The 21,990-nt window shown below is 45.1% G+C and overlaps 1 protein-coding gene across 4 annotated transcripts in view; it reads right to left on the minus strand.

The window, feature by feature from the left end:
- The window catches only part of CAPS2 (calcyphosine 2), a 145,729-nt gene that overhangs the window by 61,756 nt on the left and 61,983 nt on the right, over nt 1-21,990 (minus strand). The gene's annotated exons all lie outside the window — the stretch shown is intronic.

Here is a 21,990-nt window from a genome sequence, read left to right on the forward strand (position 1 = left end):
TGTTCGCATAGCGGAGCAACCTAATACAGACTCGTGAGAAGTTACGCTACATGGTGAAAGCGATGCAGTGCATATTGAGTTGCACGCCGGCCTGCGGTGACAGTATGGAGAAAGCGTGGCATATAAAATCTCCGCTCTTCACACACAAACAGCTGATTGCTGTGACCTCTGCTAGACTCGCAGGCTTGAGGAGTTTGCCCTCACTATAAGGGCAGATACAGACGGACGTTGCGTTTTTGTGCGCGCAAACAACGCAGCGTTTTGCGCGCGCAAAAACCATTTGACAGCTGCGTGTGTCATCCGTGTATGATGCGCGGCTGCATGATTTTCGCGCAGCCGCCATCATAGAGATGAGGCTAGTCGACGCCCGTCACTGTCCAAGGTGCTGAAAGAGCTAACTGATCGGCAGTAACTCTTTCAGCACCCTCGACAGTGAATGCCGAACACAATATACAGCAACCTGTTAAAAAAAAAGAAAAAGTTCGTACTTACCGAGAACTTCCCGGCCGTTGCCTTGGTGACGCGTCCTTGGTGACGCGTCCTTGGTGACGCGCCTCTCTTGACATCGGGCCCCACCTCCCTGGATGACGTGGCAGTCCATGTGACCGCTGCAGCCTGTGCTTGGCCTGTGATTGGCTGGAGCTGTCACTTGGACTGAATTGTCATCCCGGGAGGTCAGACTGGAGGAAGAAGCCGGGAGTTCTCGGTAAGTCAGAACTTCGTTTTTTTTCACAGGTTCATGTTTATTGGGATCGGTAGTCACTGTCCATGGTGCTGAAACAGTTTAACTCTTTCAGCACCCTGGACAGTGACTATCTCCGGATGTCGCGTACCGGAAATTTTTTTGCCGGGTTCGGCCAAAACGAGTTCGGCCGAACCGGGTGAAGTTCGGTTCGATTGTCCGGGTTCGCTCATCTCAAAGACACTCCATTTGGATGTTTGGAAACAGAAAAGCATCCTTTTGACAGCTGGTGCGCTGTTTCAGTCGGTTTGCACGGAAGTGCTTCCGTGGGACCTGCGTGGTTTTCACGCACCCATTGACTTCAATGGGTGCGTGATGCGCGAAATACGCGGAGATATTGAACCTGTCGCGCTTTTTGCGCAGCTGACAAACGCTGCGCAAAAAGCACGGACTGTCTGTACTGCCCCATAGACTTGTATTGGTCTGTGCGTGCCGCGTGAAAACCACGCGGCCCGCACGGACCGAATACACGCTCGTGTGAATCCCCCCTAAACAAGTGAGAGCGACTTGTAATATTGCTGCATTTTTGGTCTGCTTCTTTATCAGTTTGTTCACTGTGATTCATGCTTAAAACACAATGATAACACTCACGACAATACTTTAAAATGAACAATAGCTGAAACTTAAATGCAGGAGTTCCGATTAGGATAACTCATCAATCACTGCTATGTTCAATGTTCAAGCTTCACGTGAAGAGCAAATAAATTCTCCTAAAAGACACAAGTGTGCGTGTTTACCTTGCGCTCACAGTGTGTCTTTTGGGAAAGTCTGAATTGATACATTCTGGCTTCCAGGTTACTCAATATTTATAACTGTGTTTGCAAATATTTACTCCAGCACTTGCCTACATGGCAATATACTATCTGTTGCTGTCTGAACACACAATATTCAACTCAGAGTTACGGTATATCAATTCACTATCCCTCTCTATTCCCACTTGGCTCTTCATAAGGCTTTGTATTATATCATATGCTAAGTGGGATTTGATATGATATAGGATGTTCCACAAGGGACTGTTCACCCTATCCCTATGTGGTGATCTATCATTACCACAGCCGGTTTCTCAAAAAGAGATTCAATAGCTCAACTTCTCTTCTCTTTTCCTACATCCCCTTTTCCTTTATATTAGCCTCTTTAGGCCCTCGGCTGCCATGACACCCTATAGGAGGCATTTGCGGGCCGCTGATGGGTGACAGAGGGAGCTCCCTCTCTCTGTAAATTATTTAAATGCCGCTATTGACAGCAGCATTTAACAGGTTAAAAGGCCGCAAACTAAGTGAACTTCGATCACTACCGTTGGAGGAGTACGGCTGTCATCAGACAGCCGAGCACCCGTTCCAGCCAGCACAGGACACCCGTGTAGGACTTAGACTAGGCTGCCATGAAAAGGCGGCAGCCTGCCTAAGGCCCCTTAGTGACCGCTGTGAAAAGGCATATTGGTGGTCACTAAGGCTATGTTCACACGGAGTATTTTGGGGGAGGAATATCTGCCTCAAAATTCCGTTTGGAACTTTGAGGCAGACATTCCTCTCCCTGCATGCCGATTTTCGCGGCGATTATCGCGCCGTTTTTCGCCCGCGGCCATTGAGCGCCGCGGGCATAAAACCGCAAGAAATACGCTTTCTCCTGCCTCCCATTGAAGTCAATGGGAGGTCAGAGGCGGAAGCGCCCGAAGATAGGGCATGTCGCTTCTTTTTCCCGCGAGGCAGTTTTACTGCTCGCGGGAAAAAGACGCCGACGCCTCCCATTGAAATCAATGGGAGGCGTTCTCGGGCCGTTTTTGCCGAGTTTTGCGACGCGGTTTCCGCGTCAGAAAACTCGGCAAAATACCCCGTGTGAACATAGCCTAAGGGATTAATAGACTTTTAAGCCCTTGCCGCCGCAGCCATTTTTTGTTTTTTCTCTTTTACCTCCCTACCTTCCAGGAGCCATACGTTTTTATTTTTCCGTTGACATAGCCGTATGAGGGCTTATTTTTCACGGGACAAGTTGTAGTTTTTAATGGCACCATTTAATGTACCATGTAATGTATACCATATACTGGGGAGGGGGGGATTCTTTGTTGGGTAGCATGGGAAAAAAAACAACAATTCCTCCAGTTTTTGGAGGGTTTTGCTTTTGTCAATTCAATTACGGGGGTAAAGTGTTTTTTTTATGTTTTACCACTTTTAAAAAGTAGAAAGAACTTGCAGAAAACAAAAAAACTTTTTGCGTCACCATATTTTGAGACCCATAACTTTTTACATTTTTCATCTATGGAGATATGTGAGGGTTTGTATTTTGCGGGGCGAGCTGTAGTTTATATTGATACGATTTTGGGGTGCATACAATTTTTTTTATATATTTTGTATCCATATTTTGACAGCGTTCTTAGTGCGGCATAAATAATGTAAGGCTCCGTTTACATCTGCGTCAGGGTTCCGTTTATGGTAATGGTTTCCATTTGTCTCTGTTCCGTAAGGTTTCCGTTTTTTGGCGGAATCAGTAGCGTAGTCGACTATGCTATGGATTCTGACGAAAAAACAGTAACCTTACGGAACGGAGACAAACGAAAACCATTAGCAATGGAAGCATTACCATAAAACCATTAGCAACGGGAGCATTACCATTGAAATCAATGGTAATGCAGACGAAAGCTATGGTTTCCGTTTAGTTTCCATTCATGGGTTCCCCTGACGGAAACTTCTGACGGAACCCATGAACGAAACCCCGACGCAGATGTGAACGAAGCCTTAGGGCGTATTTACACGAGCGTGTGCGTTTTGCGTGCGCAAAAAACGCTGTGTTTTGCGCGCGCAAGAGGCACTTAACAGCTCCGTGTGTCATCACCATATGATGCGCGGCTGCGTGATTTTCGCGCAGCCGCCAACATTATGACACTCTGTTTGGATGTTTGTAAACAGAAAAGCACGTGATGCTTTTCTGTTTACATTCATAATTTTACTGCTGTTGCGCGAATCACGCGTGTCCCACGGAAGTGCTTCCGTGTGGTGCGCGTGATTTTCACGCACCTATTGACTTTAATGGGTGCGTGATGCGCGAGAAACACAGAAATATAGGACATTTCGTGAGTTTTACGCAGTGGACATCCGCTGCGTAAAAATCACGGACTGTCTGCACGGCCCCATAGACTAATGGCGTGAAAATCACGCGCGTTGCACGGATGTATATCGCGTTCGTGTAAATCCGCCCTTATATTGTAATAGTTAAAACTTTTACCGATATGGCGATGCCAATTATGTTTATTTTTTTACATTACTTTATGGGAAAATAGGAAAGGAGGGATTTTTTTAAATTTCTATTTTATTTTTCCCCTGTAGTAGTAAACCCTTTTTTGAAAACTAATTTTTACATTATTTTTTAGTCTCATTAGGGAACTTAAGGCCCTGTTCACACTGAGTTTTTTTGCAGTTTCTGTTTGGAATTTTGAGGCATATTTTGATCTGCCTGCACGCCGTTTGCCACGTTTTTCCCATTGATGTCAATGGGAGGTCAAAGACATAAATGCCCGAAGATAGGGCATGTCGCTTCTTTTTCCCGCGAGCGTTTTTTTCAGCTCGCGGGATAAAACGCCTTCGCCTCCCATTGAAATCAATGGGAGGCATTTTGGGACATTTTTTGGCACGCTTTCCGACGCGGTTTCCGCGTCAAAAAACTTGTCAAATAAACTCTATGTGAACAGGGCCTAAACATGCAATCGTTCGATAGTTTGTTCAATGCACTGCAATACTTATGTTTTGCAGTGTATGGTACTTTTAGGGTATGTTCACACGGCGGGGGTCCGTAACGGCTGAAATTACGGGGATGTTTCAGCCTGAAAACATCCCCGTAATTTCAGCCGTACCGGCATGTGCGGGCGCTTGAACGCCGCGTCAATTACGGCCGTAATTAGCGCTGCTATTCATTGGAGTCAATGAATAGCGGCTCCAATTACGGCCAAAGAAGTGACAGGTCACTTCTTTGACGCGGGCGTCTATTTGCGCGCCGTCATTTGACAGCGGCGCGTAAATATACGCCTCGTGTGAACAGACAAACGTCTGCCCATTGCTTTCAATGGGCAGATGTTTGTCAGCGCTATTGAGGCGCTATTTTCGGGCGTAATTCGGGGCAAAAACGCCCGATTTACGTCCGTAAATAGGCCGTGTGAACATACCCTTAGGCTGAATGTACACATTGCATATGAAGTGCAGATTTGTTGCCACGTGGATTTTCATCCGGCGAATCCGCAGCGTAATACAGTACCAGCAAAGTAAATGAGATTTCAAGAAATCTCATCTACACGGTGCAGATGTTTTCTTCACATTGACCTGCGGTGCGTATTTTAAAATCCGCAGCATGTCAATTTATCCTTCGTTTTGGCTTGCGAATTGTATCTGACTAGTTTTACAGAAAAACGCACCAATATTCGCAGAACAAAACTGTGGAATTACGTGCGTATACCTGCGGTTTTGATGTGGATTTTCCGCATCAAATTACGCAACGTGTGCATTTAGCCTTAAGCCGGGTTCCCAGGTAGCGTAAACACAATGGCCTTTTTCCGCAATGGAATTGTGTGCGGAAATTCCGCAGCGTTTACAGTAGCAGCAAAGTGGGTGAGATTTAGTAAATCTCATGCCCACGCTGCGGAAAAAAACCGTAGCATAAACGTTAATAACTTGACCAGCATGTCAGTTTATGCTGCGTTTTTGATGATTCTGCGTTGCGGGTTTTCCCCATTGAATTCATTGGGATCCAAAACCCGCAACAGAAAGCCAAGCGCTGAGACTTTTGCGCCGCAAAAATCCAACTCCGAAAGAAAATAAAAACCATACTTACCCAGAACCCCCTCTGTCTTCCTACAGTCTGGCCTCCTGGGATGATGTTGCATCCCATGTTACCGCTGCAGCCAATCACAGGCTGAAGCGTCACATGGCCTGCAATGTCATACAGGGAGGCCGGAGCAGACGTCAGAGGAGGGAGGGGGTAAATATGAACGGCTTTCTTCTGCAGCGGAATTTCTGTCTGAAAAAATGGCACCACAATGTGGTGCAATTTTTCGGACAGAATGTCCTGCGGGTACCAGGTCGGACACGCTGCGTGATTTTTACGCAGCGTATCCATCCCATGGGAACCCGCCCTTACCGTTCTCCTTTTAATTCCTGCCCCTGGCAGGTTTTAATAAGTAGGACAAAGATGGCAGACCTGGGAGCCTTCATTAGGTTCCCAGGCTGCCATGATAACTAACTTAACCCCGTGATCACGTAACCATCATAAACCCCGCAATGAGATGATGGAGGGCACACCCCCTCTTTCAAATGACTTAGATGCCATGGTCGCTAATAACCACGGCATCTAAGTGGTTAAATGGCTGGCTATCTCCGATCCTGGCCATTACAGTGGGGTTAGCCCGCTCCATATCCCCCATTCCCGGCCATGACGTACAGTTACTTCAAATGTTGGAAAGGGGTTAAAGTAAGTTATACTCAAGCAAAGATACAAGAAAAAAAAGATTATGAGCAGGGCCTTATTGAGGGCTAGGCACTGGAGGTTCACAGTTCACACCACTGAACACCAGGACCTGGCTGTGCGCTAGTGTAAATGTCACTGAGCATCATTTACACCGGTCAATGTGCCACTAATAATTATTTTCAGAGCATCACAATTGATAGTTTTATCGTTGTACTTCTCCTTTGTTCACACTGACAAATTATCATTACTATTGTTTCGAAATTAGCAAATCATAACGATAATTGGCGCGTGAAAATGGGCCTTCAATGGGGGTGTATTCAGGCTTAGTGCCTAGGGCAGCGTGAGCTGTAAACACGGCCCTGGTTATGAGACATATTTCTCACTTGATATATTGCTAATTAAATTTTTTGAGAATCCATAATAGGAGCTTAAAAAAGCATTGTATAATAGTGCCTTCATTTCATTATTGTTAATGAAGAAATACAGCTTCTAAACAAGCATATTAAAATCAGGACATCTCAAGGTCTATATACTATTTTTTAGAATTAAGGAGTCATAACGATGCGCAGAGTTTCCTCTGTAATTTTAGGAAAAGACAACAGAAAAGAGAAGAAATAAAATATAGAAAAGCACATCCCATGAGTTATAAATTTCTCCTACTTGTTTAGGTGCACGTTTGTGTCCATACTGTGATGTAATCTTTATTATACTGTAGATACATGTGGGGTAATAAACGTCGTTTATCAAGGCAATGACTGGACGGACTAGAAAATTGACAACCACTTTTCTAAACCAAAAATATAATTAGGGAAGTTGTCACTTTACCTTCACCCACCAACCATTTCACTTACAATCCGGTGGCGTATTCTTCCATTGCTCAGGACTGAAATACAGCATGTCCAATCATACCTAGCGGTTATAGACTGTCCCTCACACTCCCGAGCAGCCCCTACCCAGCAAAGGATGATGAGCAGCTGTATGAAAAAAAATCGGACAAAACAGGTAGGTCCTAAATTCTTAGGTGTCTTTTACTCAGCAATATTTAGGTCTGTATTTTGCATCAGTATTTGTAAGGAAAAACCAGGAGTGGGTCCATAACACTGAAGAGGTACAAATCTTTCCATTATTCTTTTTATCTGTGTAGCGTCCACTCCTGGTTTTGGCTTACAAATACTGATGCAAAATACTGACCAAAGTACGGCAGTGTGAATGAGGCCTTGCTGGACAGAATATAAGTGAGGCAGCAGATGAAAACAGTGGTCTTGTGTCATCATTTATAAGCTGAAGGAACATTGTGGAAAAAAGTGACAACCACTATGGCTGCTGTAATGGCAGCAACCAAATGGAGAAAGGTATCACAGTAGCTCTGTAAGTATGCAATGGATTTTACAACAAACGTTTTTCTATAAGTAACATTTGCTGTGCAATTCCTAGACAAAGTTTGGATTTTGAATAAAAAATTGCACATTAAAGAGGTCAGTCTCCACAAATTTACAAGGAGAATGAAGAATTACATACAGCGCCCACTAAAATCAATGTATTGTCTATTTCTGTCTTTGGTGGGGGAATGTGAAATTACTTTAGACTCAGAACGCCCTAAGAGAACTTTTCAAAATAATTGTCTCAACCAGACAACCCTTTTAAGTGGAAACGGAGAATGCACATGCACGTACAGTGAAGGAAATAAGTATTTGATCCCTTGCTGATTTTGTAAGTTTGCCCACTGTCAAAGACATGGACAGTCTAGAATTTTTAGGCTAGGTTAATTTTACCAGTGAGAGATAGATTATATTAAAAAAAAAACAGAAAATCACATTGTCAAAATTATATATATTTATTTGCATTGTGCACAGAGAAATAAGTATTTGATCCCCCACCAACCATTAAGAGTTCAGCCTCCTCCAGACCAGTTACACGCTCCAAATCAACTTGGTGCCTGCCTTAAAGACAGCTGTCTTACATGGTCACCTGTATAAAAGACTCCTGTCCACAGACTCAATTAATCAGTCTGACTCTAACCTCTACAACATGGGCAAGACCAAAGAGCTTTCTAAGGATGTCAGGGACAAGATCATAGACCTGCACAAGGCTGGAATTGGCTACAAAACCATAAGTAAGACGCTGGGTGAGGAGACAACTGTTGGTGCAATAGTAAGAAAATGGAAGACATACAAAATGACTGTCAATCGACATCGATCTGGGGCTCCATGCAAAATCTCACCTCGTGGGGTAGCCTTGATCCTGAGGAAGGTGAGAGCTCAGCCGAAAACTACACGGGGGGAACTTGTTAATGATCTCAAGGCAGCTGGGACCACAGTCACCAAGAAAACCATTGGTAACACATTACGCCGTAATGGATTAAAATCCTGCAGTGCCCGCAAGGTCCCCCTGCTCAAGAAGGCACATGTACAGGCCCGTCTGAAGTTTGCAAATTAACATCTGGATGATTCTGAGAGTGATTTGAGAGAAGGTGCTGTGGTCAGATGAGACTAAAATTGAGCTCTTTGGCATTAACTCAACTCGCCGTGTTTGGAGGAAGAGAAATGCTGCCTATGACCCAAAGAACACCGTCCCCACTGTCAAGCATGGAGGTGGAAACATTATGTTTTGGGGGTGTTTCTCTGCTAAGGGCACAGGACTACTTCACCGCATCAATGGGAGAATGGATGGAGCCATGTACCGTCAAATTCTGAGTGACAACCTCCTTCCCTCCACCAGGACATTAAAAATGGCTCGTGGCTGGGTCTTCCAGCACGACAATGACCCGAAACATACAGCCAAGGCAACAAAGGAGTGGCTCAAAAAGAAGCACATTAAGGTCATGGAGTGGCCTAGCCAGTCTCCAGACCTTAATCCCATCGAAAACTTATGGAGGGAGCTGAAGATCCGAGTTGCCAAGCGACAGCCTCGAAATCTTAATGATTTACAGATGATCTGCAAAGAGGAGTGGGCCAAAATTCCATCTAACATGTGTGCAAACCTCATCGTCAACTACAAAAAACGTCTGACTGCTGTGCTTGCCAACAAGGGTTTTGCCACCAAGTATTAAGTCTTGTTTGCCAAAGGGATCAAATACTTATTTCTCTGTGCACAATGCAAATAAATATATATAATTTTGACTATGTGATTTTCTGTTTTTTTTTAAATATAATCTATCTCTCACTGGTAAAATTAACCTAGCCTAAAAATTCTAGACTGTTCATGTCTTTGACAGTGGGCAAACTTACAAAATCAGCAAGGGATCAAATACTTATTTCCTTCACTGTAATTTAGTACATACAACCGACGGTCAAACATGATGTCAGGCCGGTGGCCTACTTAAAGGAGGCTCCGGCATGCGTACCTTACCTATAGATTAAGGTTTATCCTTTTTTTTAGGCTATCGTTTCTATTGCCATTTCACTGTTTCGGACTCTGATTCTGACCCTGCCTTTGTTCTTGGATTACAATCCGGTTATGTCCCTTGAATTTGCAGCCTGGTTTCTGTGGTTCTACTCCTGGTATCGACACCTAGTCTTACTACTGACTACGATTCCGTCTAAGGCTGGGTTCACACTGAGTTTTTTGACGCGGAAACCGCACCAAAAAAACTCGTCAAATACGGCCCGAAAATGCCTCCCGTTGATTTCAATGGGAGGTGGGGACATGCCCTATCTTTGTGAGTTTACGCCTCTGACCTCCCATTGGGCGTTTTATGCCCGCGGTGCTCAATGGCATGCAGGGAGAGGAAAATCTGCCTCAAACTTCCAAACGGAATTTTGAGGCAGAAATTCCGCCTGCAAAAAAACTCTGTGTGAACATAGCCTAATTCTTCAGCTTGTTGCCTCCTGACTGCTATTCTGTTGACGAACCCTGGCTATGTTCCTGACTTCGGTCCAAGTTTTTGCTACAGCACATTTGCCGCCAATCAGTGACTACTCTGGAGACCACGACCTGGTAATCCGACCGCAAAAGTCCATACCTTCTAGTGGAGGTTAAGGGGAAGGAATGGCAAGTTTTCTTAGACTCCGAACCAAAATCTAGACAGCTCCAAACCCATTGCGGTTTAGAAGATCCATTTCTCCAGTGAGAAACATAATAGCTCTGAATAACAATGTAAGAATTGTGAAAAAAGAACTTTAGAATTGTCAATTTAAAAAAAACTGAGGAGGATATATTCTTTTACGGAAACCGACTCCTTCTGGTCACTTGGTTGGCACTGTGGGGGTTGGCTCTGTGGGGGCAATTGTACCAAATGGTTCATATTTCATAGGGTATGGGACAGATTTAATAATCTAAAGGAGGTCACCTCTGATCACAGGTTCTCTGTAAAAACTGGAATTGCACATTTAATTTCTGAAGAGAAGGGACAGTTTATTATATCATAATATAGAAGCGTTTGTTTTAGAGGCAACTGGTCAATGTCACATCTCATTATTTTTTCATATTCTTTCTGTATACATCTACAATACTACGGCACGTGTCGACTTTCACTGCATGAAGAACTGAAACTGTGGGTTCAGTCCCTGCAAAATAAGTCTCTGAAAATAAGCGCACCTTCAAAGTAACCTATTGATAGATCTCCATGGTGCATGCACCATCCTTGGTCTGTCAGGAGTTCACTAAAGACTCATGTATGCTCATGCTCCTTTGTAACGTAAAACAATGCATCTTGTATGTACTGTAATAAATGAATATGCAGCGATGTGTATGCAACCTTGATTGTGTTTTAAAAAAAATATTTATTACCCATTAGGTTGAGTAATATCAGTCATAGAAAGGAGAAAGGCCTGTTCACATCACGGTTCCATTTGCATTTTCCGTTCATCCATTTAGTCAGAGTAACAGATGAACGGAAGGCAAACGGAAACTATAGCTTCCGTTTGCATTACCATTGGTTTCCATTCTGTACCATAGCGTAGTCGACCTACGCTCAATGTGAGATCATGGTGTGTTGTTGTTTGGCATAGCAGGCAGGGTAGCCCGCTCTATGAACTATCAAGGCGTCACAAATAGGCTTCTACCTGGCTATACACGTTGTGCCTCATGACGTACACACTATCCCTCCATGTTTCACTCACTTGCACCCCATTATCCATTTATTTCTATTGAGGCACTTCACTCATTACTTCTCATTACTGCCCCCTATATTTCACTTATAGTATTACACTTGCACACACACTATTCTTTTATTATTTCTTACTACACATCCCATGCACCACACACACCACTCCCCTCAAGACTAGTGGGAGTGGCTATTATTATTTAAAGCACCTGCTCACTCCTTCATCAGCGTTTCTGACCTGGCTGTGTCCATTTGTAAGTATGGCCTTTTTCTGTGTTTTTGTATATGTCCCCTTGTTTTTATCGGCTCTGTCTGTGCATCAGGAACATTCTGTTCCAGTTAAGGAGTTAGGGACTCGCAAGTCTGGGGATCCTTGTCGTGGATTGCGAGCTTGCGTCCTTTTGGCCAAAGTGATCACTAATACCCCAGGTATTTTTCATTATTACGTATATTCGGTTCTCTTGGACACAGCCGGGTCTTTGATGCTGGGTGAGCATGGTGTGTTGTTGTTTGGCATAGCAAGCAGGGTAGCCCGCTCTATGAACTATCAAGGCGTCACAAATAAGCTTCTACCTGGCTATACACGTTGTGCCTCATGACGTACACACTATCCCTCCATGTTTCACTCACTTGCACCCCATTATCCATTTATTTCTATTGAGGCACTTCTCATTACTGCCCCCTATATTTCACTTATAGTATTACACTTGCACACACACTATTCTTTTATTATTTCTTACTACACATCCCATGCACCACACACACCACTCCCCTCAAGACTAGTGGGAGTGGCTATTATTAGTTAAAGCACCTGCTCACTCCTTCATCAGCGTTTCTGACCTGGCTGTGTCCATTTGTAAGTATGGCCTTTTTTGGTGTTTTTATATATGTCCCCTTGTTTTTATCGGTTCTGTCAATGTGAGATAGCAGATGCTTTGTGCCACCATCATTTTATTGGCTGCACCGCATCTACGTGATTCAATACACAATAATTTTCGTCAGCCAACTGTTTTATTTGACTTGTTATTGTCCTGCAAATAGAACACGACATGGTGACATTACTTGCGTCTAACTTGTCCTTGTAAATCTATTAGAAAACAACAAATATAATCCACTTAGGATCTAGCATTGTTAGCCTGTTACTTGAATGAATGCAAAGCTGCAATCCCTTTAGGAAAGTAGTAATAATAATGTGAATCGCTGAGATTTACAGGCGAATTAGCTATTCCAAATCCTTTTAGGTAGAGACAAATTGATAAGTTTTTACCGCTCAGACGGTTGTGGATGTAAAGTCTGAAGTGTCCATCAAGGGTTTGACCTTCCCCCAGCTAGCATGCAGAAAGAACGATCCAAATTTCCACTGGTGTGTATATCTCGCTGGTACTTGTGGTTCCACACAGAAATGAAACTGCAGAAATGCAACTGCTTGCTGTATATATCCTTGTACTTGGTGTTCTAAATCTCCAACAAGGGAGAAAAAGGAGATAGTGCACTACCTTTTGGAAACCACAAATTCCACGAGTTTATTCCATACTTACAAAAACAGATATAGATAAAAGAATAAGATAAGCTCTTGTAACACGCCAAATATTGCAACGCGACCCTGGGTTTCGCCCTTCCGGCTTCCTCTTCAGACTTTACATCCACAACCGTCTGAGCGGTAAAAAACTATCAATTTGTCTCTGTTTTTTGTGGTGTTGAGGATTTCCCCTCTTTTTTACCTGCTCCAGTTGTTCATCTCCTTGTTGAGATATTTCAGTGAGTAGAGAGCGGAGTTGTATATTTGGTTGCCTTTTAAGTATAGGGGAAAAAATATTGTGGGCTTTTTAAAAAATAAATCACACGTAACGTAAATTTGAAAAAGATACTTAGGATCAAATAAGCTTTTTACGGAGCTATATTTCAATCACTTTATAATGTCACATAAAGATCGCTGTGGAGCACATCTCCTACCCTTGAGTCTGAGGACGTTGATGCAGTCACTCAGATACGCACGGTATACATTTATACCATCTTGATAAACTCCACACCTGTTTGTAGTATACAGCATTAATATTACTAATAACCTACTGTGAGGCAATGTTTCGGAAATATCTAAATCAGGAATTAAGATCACAGAACCGTTAAAATATGCTGCAATTCTATTTTTGTTGCTACAAAACTATCCAGTAGAATGGTTGCTGAGAAATAAATCCACATTAATGGCCTGCTTTGCTTTGGAAATGATCTGAGCTGTATTTATATATGATATATATTGAAAGTTATATTATCCAGTAGTGCAGCTATTATGACTGGAGACATTAGAGGGATTATGTAGCGGTCTAATAATAATGAAATAAATTCTTGGGTTTACTCTGTGCAGAGAGCATTCACACTGAACAACGAAGGAACAAACCCACTGCTTCTTACTGTGAATGGTGATACCCTGCAATTCATTCTGGAATTGCGGTATGTGACCCAATTCTACCTGAATAAATTATCTAGTTAAAATCGGGCTTGTGAGGGGAGAGAATGAATGCGTCTGACAATTAAAACAATTGTTCTCACACGCAGAGATTTTACAACATGTGGGAAAAGAAAAGAAAGATGTACACCACCCAACAGTGGCGTAGCTATAGGGGTCGCAGCGGTCGCAGTTGCGACCGGGCCCGTAAGCCAGGGGGGCCCATAGGCCCCCCTCACCACACTAACGCTGACTGCAGGGCCGGGCAGCCTATCTGGCAAATGCCAGATGCCGGTGTATGTAGTAAGGGTAGTATATTTCAGTGAAATATATAAATAAAACTGGATATTTTTTGGAGAGCGCTACTTGATATGAAGAAAAGGCAGATGAGTAATCATGAGTTGATTTATTATGCAACGCGTTTCAACGCAGGACATGCGTCTTCGTCAGGCAAAGAAATCGGTATCAAATACTTTGCCTGACGAAGACGCATGTCCTGCGTTGAAACGCGTTGCATAATAAATCAACTCATGATTACTCATCTGCCTTTTCTTCATATCAAGTAGCGCTCTCCAAAAAATATCCAGTTTTATTTATATATTTCACTGAAATATACTACCCTTACTCTCCTGCGGCTCAATCACATTGATGCCGGTACCTGGATATGGAAAGCTGCAACCTGGCTTCATCTAACGGACTTTTACATTAAGCTGTACCTGCCAGTACTAGCTTTTATGGTTTATCTTGCACCATGTGGCGCTGTGTACGTTTTTCTCTCTTCAGATACTGGTGTATGTAGTGGGCTGCTGCTGCCCGCCCACCTCTTTATCCCCAGCGGCGGGCCCTGCCCTGTAGTCTGACACATTTCCCCACCCTGAGCAGCGCACAGCCCACTTGCTGGACGCTATACTACGCAGCCTGCTGCAGTCCAGCCAATTAGTGTGGGTCATACTGATTGGCTGGGCTGCACTAGGCTGTGTACTACAGCAGCCAGCATGTAGACTGTGCACTGCATAGGGGGGAATTGTCGTGGTCCTAGCAGCAGGAGGTGCCTCATGAGTCGTCGACTGACCTTTTCCACTCCCCCTCCCCCGGCCCCATCATATTACATCTTGTACCTGCTCTGCATAAGTAGGTATGTCCAGCCACCCGCCCACATTCATCCTCGGGGGACAGAGTGCCGGCTACATCATGGCTCACAGAGCTGAGCAGAGACATAGGCAGCACTGCAGCAGCTTATAAGAAAAAAGTGTGTCCCCAGTACTTTGCAAAGAAACTACTGTCTGTTATGCCCTTCCCCTGCATGGGGAACTATAACTCTAATCCGATCATGTGTGATACTGTCTGCTGGGCCTTATATCTAATCCAATCATGTGTGATACTGTCTGCTGAGCTACTATATCTAATGCTATCATGTGTGATACTGTCTGCTGAGCTACTGTATCTAATCCTATCATGTGTAATACTGTCTGCTGAGCCAATGTATCTAATCCTATCTTGTGTGATACTGTCTGCTGAGCCACTGTATCTAATCCTATCATGTGTGATACTGTCTGCTGAGCCATTGTATCTAATCCTATCATGTGTAATACTGTTTGCTGAGCCAATGCATCTAATCCTATCATGTGTGATACTGTCTGCTCAGCCATTGTATCTAATCCTATCATATGTGATACTGTCTGCTGAGCCACTGTATCTAATCCTATCATGTGTGATACTGTCTTCTGAGCCACTGTATCTAATCCTATCATGTGTGATACTGTCTGCTGAGCCGTGTATCTAATCCTATCATGTGTGATACTGTCTGCTGAGCTGTGTATCTGATACTGTCTGCTCAGCCACTGTATCTAATCCTATCATGTGTGATACTGTCTACTGGGCCCTATATCTAATCCTATCATGTGTGATACTGTCTGCTGAGCCAATGTATCTAATCCTATCCATAGTTTATAGGGTCGCAGCGCTATAGATATGCTATGCTGTCTCCTATACACACATTTTTTTGGGGGGGACGACGACACATATGTATTGGGGCTATTTCCCCTGACATTTTAAGCCCTTAGTGACGCCCCTGGCTGCTAGTGCTGTATTGTTGGGTCACTTAGGTGACCCAGCGATGCAGCTGAAGGCTGCGGACCGTCGGCCATGAGAAGTTTGCGGGGGGGGGGGCAATAAGAACTTTTGCATCGGGGCCCATGAGCCTTTAGCTACGCCCCTGCCACCCATGTACCTAAGCCTGGTGCAGACGGGAAAGATATCTGCCCATCTTTTCTAAGCCTTAAAGGGTAACTAAACTTTTTAAAAACTTTTGACATTTCATAGTTACATACATAGTTATATAGTTAGTATGGCTGAAAAAAGACACATGTCCATCAAGGTCAACCAAGGGATGGGAAAGGGGAAGTAAAAATTTCTACACATAGGAGCTAATATTTTTTTGTTCTAGGAAATGATCTAAGCCTTTTTTTTAACACCAGCTACTGTCCCTGCTGTGACCAGCTCCTGCGGTAGACTATTCCATAGATACACAGTTCTCACAGTAAAGAAGGCTTGTCACCTCTGCAGATAGAACCTTTTTTTCTCCAGACGGAGGGAGTGCCCCCTTGTTTTTTGACGGGGTTTTACATGGAACAGGATTTCACCATATTTTTTGTATGTGCCATTAATATATTTATATAAATTAATCATGTCCCCCCTTAGTCGTCTTTTTTCAAGGCTAAATAGGTTTAATTATTTTAATCTTTCCTCATAACTTAGATTCTCCATGCCCCTTATTAGCTTCGTTGCTCTTCTTTGTATTTTTTCCATCTCCAAGGCATCCTTTCTATGAACTGGAGCCCAGAACTGTACTGCATATTCTAGATGAGGCCTAACTAATGCTTTGTAAAGTGGCAATATTACATCCCTGTCCCGCGAGTCCATGCCTCTTTTAATACATGACAATATCTTGCTGGCCTTTGAAGCAGCTGATTGACACTGCATGCTGTTATTGAGTTTATGATTTACAAGTACACCCAGATCCTTCTCAACAAGTGACTCCCCCAGTGTAGCTCCCCCTAGGACATATGATGCATGCAGGTTGTTCATACCCAGGTGCATAACTTTACATTTATCTACATTAAACTTCATTTGCCAACACAATGCCCAAACATTTAGTCTGTTTAAATCCGCTTGCAATTCACGAACATCTTCCATAGACTGAACTATATTACATAGCTGTAATATTACATAGTGACGTCAGAATTTTAAATCGGTGGGGTTCCGAGCACTGAGACCCGCACCAATAGCTAAAACAAAGCAACAGAAGCGCTAAGGTGAGTGAGGTGCAGCTTTGTTTCTGATCATCTTTCTTTGGACTTACTGTTACCTCGGCTTTCGAGAAAAGCCGATCAGAATCTAAGCGGCACAGCGCTCACTACATTTTAGTGATCGTGGGAGTCTCAGTGCTCGGACCCCTACCGATCAACATTTCTGACATGAGTTTAGTTACCCTTAAAAGTGGACTTTAAGTTTTAAAGAACTTCTTAGACGTAGACATTGGAAGTTCTCAATTGGGGTTCCTGTGTGGTGTGACACCAACAAATCGAATGAACAAGGGAGTTCCTTTGGCTTGCATCTGCCTCTCTCTACATCACAGGAGAATTAAAGACAGACCATTAGAACGTATTGCTGTCTACAGCCCGTCTTTTTCTTTCAAAAGTGAAGTTGAGAGAGTATGATGGGAGCCAAAGTGAAGTTCATTGCATATAGACCCTCACCAATGAGAACTTCTCGCATGAAGTTCTTTGAAACAGGAGATACTTTTAAGTTGGGAATAAATAAACCTGTCAATATGATAATGCCTCCTGACATGTCTTATGCAGTACTTTTAGGTAGGGAGACTACATGCAGAGTTTTTGATGAGGACAGCTGGAGATTAAACAGTTGCTCTAGCAATACAAGCAGGGCCGCCATCAGGGGGGTATTAGGGGTAGTAGTGTAGGGGGCCCGGCCAAACTTAATTGAAAGGGGGGCCCGGCAACTGCCGCGACTTGCCTTTGGTAGAAAAAAACAGGCCCCTGCAATGGGGCCTGTTTTTTTCACCAAAACAATGTCGTGAGCTGCGGGCCCCCCTCTCGTTTAACACCGCCGTGAGCTGCGGGCCCCCCTCTTATCACCGCCGCGAAACACCGCCCGCTTGCGCGCGTACGAGCGAGCGCGCGAACGACCGCAAGCGCGCGCGTCCAGGCGCGCCGCCGAGAGGGAGGCGGTGCGCCCGCAACACAAGATCCAGGGGGAAGGACAGGACAGCACAGCCACACTGGACAGCGGCGCAGTCTACTTACCTGCTGGCCCGCCTCTGACTCGTCCTCCTCCTCGTCCGACTCCGCCTCCTTCTCCAGAGCATGGCTGCGTAAGGAGAGGGGGAGGAGTCTAGTTGTTGCGCGGCGGCAGTTCTACGATCCCCGCCATTTTCTGGAGCCTGGAGGTGAAGGTGAAGGACGACATCTGGACCGAAGACATTTGCAGGCCGAAAAAATCTGCCTTAAAATTCCTTAAAGAATTTTGAGGCAGATTTTGACCTGCCCACACTATCTTGCCGTGTTTTTTGCTGCGTTTTTTGCCCGCTGCGATTGAGGACAGCAGACAAACGCAGCAAAAAATGCATTTTCTGCCTCCCATTGATTTCGATGGGAGGTCAGAGGCGGAACCGCGGCAAGAAAGGACGTGCTGCTTTTTCTTTTTTCCGCGACTGGCTCCCATTGATTTCAGATTAAATCAATGGGAGGCAGTTTTGGAAGTTTTTTGGTGCTGATTCTGACGCAGTGTCCGAGTCAATATCAAGGCCCAAAAACTCTGTGAACTGGGCCTTATTGTTAGGGCTTATTCAGACGAACGTGTAATACATCCGTGCAACGCGCGTGATTTTCACGCGCCTCGCACGGACCTGTGTTACTCTATGGGGTCGTGCAGACGGTCAGTGATTTTCACGCAGCGTGTGTCCGTGTGTCCGCTGCGTAAAACTCACGACATGTCCGATATTTGTGCATTGTTCGCGCATCACGCACCCATTGAAGTCAATGGGTGCGTGAAAATCACGCCCAGCACTTCCACAGCAGTATAAACTATGAATGAAAACAGAAAAGCACCACGTGCTACAAACATACAAACAGTGTCATAATGATGGCGGCTGCGCGAAAATCACGCAGCCGCGCATCATACGCTGCTGACACACGGAGCGGTTATGAACTTTTGCATGCACAAAACGCCACGTTTTTGCGCACACAAAAAGCACACGCTCGTGTAAATCCGGCCTCAGGGTAGGAACACACTAGGCATGAACACTGCGGATTTTATGCAACACATTTTATTGTGGAAAATCCGCAGAGTATTACAGTCGCAGCCGAGTGGATGAGGTTTAAACAAATCTCATTCACACGCTGCAAAAAAAATGGACCTGCAGTGTGACTTTATAAGCCGCAGCATGTCAATGTATTCTGTGGAATCGCTGCTCCTCTGTTGCGGAAATGCTGCGGTTCTGCCGCAAAAATCACAAATGAGAAAAAAAAAAGGTACTTTTTTACATTTATAAAAAAGTTTAGACTTACCCCGCCGTAGTCCTGGTGACGCGATCCTCTATTCTTAGCGCAGCCCCGCCTCCTGTCATGACGTTTCATCCCATGTGACTGCTGCAGCGGTCACATGGTCTACAGCGTCATCCCAGGAGGCGGGGCTACGTTCAGAAGAGAGAGATGCGTCATCTAAACTACGGCCGGGGCAAGTCTAAACTTTTTTTTCCCTGCAGGATTCCCGCAGCGGACACGCCTCACGAAACCTGCGCCACTATTTGGTGCGGTTTTGCTGGCGGAATTCCCTGCGGCTACCGGGGCGGATAAGCTGTGTAGTTTTACTCAGCATATCCGCCTAGTGTGTCCTTTATGATGTCGCTCCTGGAGCTGCTGCCGGTCTCTAAATAGGCAGTTGGTCCAGTAGAATTTGGAATTATTTTTTTTTTTGAACCAGCTTAAAAAAACACAAAACTTTTGTGTTTGGGCCTGTTCACATCACTGTTCGCTTCCGCTCCGGGGTTCCGTCTGAGGTTTCTGTCGGGTGAACCCCGCAACGGAAAGTGAAAGTGACAGCACAGCTTCCGTTTCAGTCACCATTGATCTCAATGGTGACGGAAACATCGCTAATGGTTTCCGTTCGTCACCGTTCCGGCAGGTTTTCGGACGGAATCAATAGCGTAGTCGACTGCGCTAATGGTGACGGAAACGGAAGCTTTCACTTTCCGTTGCGGGGTTCACCCGACGGAAACCTCAGATGGAACAGAAGCGAACGGTGATGTGAACAGGCCCTAACAAAAAAGTTTTGTATTTTTTTAAGCTGGTTCACAAAAAAAAATAATTCCAAATTCCACTGGACCAACTGCCTATTTAGAGACCGGCAGCAGCTCCAGGAGCGACATTATAAGGGACACACTAGGCGGATATGCTGAGTAAAACTACACAGCTTATCCGCCCCAGTAGCCGCAGGGAATTCCGCCAGTAAAACCGCACCAAATAGTGGCGCAGGTTTCGTGAGGCGTGTCCGCTGCGGGAATCCTGCAGGGAATCCTGCAGGGAAATAAAAGTTTTGACTTGCCCCGGCCGTAGTTTAGGTGACGCATCTCTCTCTTCTGAACGTAGCCCCGCCTCCTGGGACGACGCTGTAGACCATGTGACCTGCAGCAGTCACATGGGATGAAACGTCATGACAGGAGGCGGGGCTGCGCTAAGAATAGAGGATCGCGTCACCAGGACTACGGCCGGGGCAAGTCTAAAATTTGTATAAATTTAAAAAAGTGCCTTTTTTATTTTTTCTCATTTGTGATTTTTGCGGCAGAAACGCAGCATTTCCGCAACAGAGGAGCAGCGATTCCACAGAATACATTGACATGCTGCGGCTTAAAAAGTCACACTGCAGGTCCATTTTTTTTGCAGCGTGTGGATGAGATTTGTTTAAACCTCATCCACTCTGCTGCGACTGTGATACGCTGTGGATTTTCCACAATAAAACGTGTTGCATAAAAACTGCAGTGTTAATGCCTAGTGTGTTCCTACCCTAAGGCCGGATTCACACAAGCGTGTGCTTTTTGTGTGCGCCAAAACGTGGCGTTTTGTGCATGAAAAAGGTCATAACCGCTCCGTGTGTCAGCAGCGTATGATGCGCGGCTGCGTGATTTTCGCGCAGCCGCCATCATTATGACACTCTGTTTGTATGTTTGTAGCACGTGGTGCTTTTCTGTTTTCATTCATAGTTTATATTGCTGCGGAAGTGCTGGGCGTGATTTTCACGCACCCATTGACTTCAATGGGTGCGTGATGCGCGAACAATGCACAAATATCGGACATGTCGTGAGTTTTACGCAGCGGACACACGGACACACGCTGCATGAAAATCACTGACTGTCTGAATGGCCCCATAGAGTAACATAGGTCCGTGCGAGCCACGTGAAAATCACGCGCGTTGCACGGATGTATTACACGTTCGTCTGAATAAGCCCTAACAATAAGGCCGAGTTCACAGAGTTTTTGGCCCTTGATATTGACTCGGACACTGCGTCAGAATCAGCACCAAAAAACTTCCAAAACCGCCTCCCATTGATTTAGTCTGAAATCAATGGGAGCCAGTCGCGGAAAAAAGAAAAAGCAGCACGTCCTTTCTTGCCGCGGTTCTGCCTCTGACCTGCCATCGAAATCAATGGGAGGCAGAAAATGCATTTTTCCCTGCGTTTTTTGTCTGCTGTCCTCAATCGCCGCGGGCAAAAAACGCGGCAAGATAGTGTGGGCAGGTCAAAATCTGCCTCAAAATTCGGTGCGCGGTTCCAGGCGGTCGCGGGTGCGCGGGAGTTTGCGGGTGCGCGCGATCGGTCGCACGGGCGGCAGTGTTTGACGGCCCCCATGACGACCCCCATGCTACCCAGGGCCGCAATCAGGGGGGGTATTATGGGTACTGATGTGAGAGGCCCGGCCAAACCTAATTGAAAGGGGGGCCCGCAGCTCACGACATTCTTTTGGTGAAAAAAACGGGCCCCATTGCATGGGCCTGTTTTTTTTTTCTACCAAAGGCAAGTCGCGGCAGTTGCCGGGCCCCCCTTTCAATTAGGTTTGGCCGGGCCTCTCACATCAGTACCCATAATACCCCCCCTCATGGCGGCCCTGGGTACCATGATATAGTGCTGGACGGAGTACCGTTAACAGGCGGTGCCACGGTAGGGGGGCCCAGAAAATTTAGCTGTAGGGGGCCTTGAAATTCCTGATGGCGGCCCTGAATACAAGCTGCTGCTAATGT

Source organism: Rhinoderma darwinii, chromosome 3 (genome assembly GCF_050947455.1).
Source record: "Rhinoderma darwinii isolate aRhiDar2 chromosome 3, aRhiDar2.hap1, whole genome shotgun sequence".
Classification (NCBI taxonomy): domain Eukaryota; kingdom Metazoa; phylum Chordata; class Amphibia; order Anura; family Rhinodermatidae; genus Rhinoderma; species Rhinoderma darwinii.